The sequence below is a fragment of the Balaenoptera borealis genome, assembly GCF_965194805.1.
Source record: "Balaenoptera borealis genome assembly, chromosome: 17".
In the NCBI taxonomy this organism is placed as follows: Eukaryota; Metazoa; Chordata; class Mammalia; order Artiodactyla; family Balaenopteridae; genus Balaenoptera; species Balaenoptera borealis.
The window spans coordinates 74,018,452-74,018,924 of NC_138876.1; the positions used below are offsets into that span (position 1 = coordinate 74,018,452).

The 473-nt window shown below is 55.4% G+C and overlaps 1 long non-coding RNA gene across 1 annotated transcript in view; it reads left to right on the plus strand.

Moving 5' to 3' along the window:
* LOC309615304 overlaps positions 1–473 on the plus strand; it is a 167,997-nt gene that overhangs the window by 39,304 nt on the left and 128,220 nt on the right. The window lies entirely within an intron of this gene.

Consider the following 473-nt stretch of genomic DNA (forward strand, 5'->3'; position numbering starts at 1 on the left):
GAGAAGGGCTCCGCGGCGAGTCTGCCACTGAGACGTGAAGTGGTGGTTCTAAGGCTCCTTCCATCTCCAGGACAAGGAGGGAAGGAAGGAAGGGAGGGAGGGAGGAAGGAAAGGAAAGTAAAGGAAGGAAGGAAGGAAGGAAGGAAGGAAGGGAGGGAGGGAGGGAGGAAGGGAAGGAGGAAGGAAAGGGAGGGAGGGAGGAAAGAAGGAAGGGAGGGAGGGAGGGAAGGAAGGAAGGAAGGAAAGAAGGAAGGGAGGGAGGGAGGGAGGAAAGGAGGAAGGAAGGAAAGAAGGAAGGGAGGGAGGGAGGGAGGGAGGGAAGGAGGAAGGAAGGAAAGAAGGAAGGAAGGAAGGGAGGGAGGGAGGGAGGGGAAAAAGCAAAGTACGCTAGCAGACTATTCTTGAAACATCCCAACCAATCACTACCAGCTGAGGCAAACAAACGTTGTCATTTTCCCCTTGACGTCGAGCAC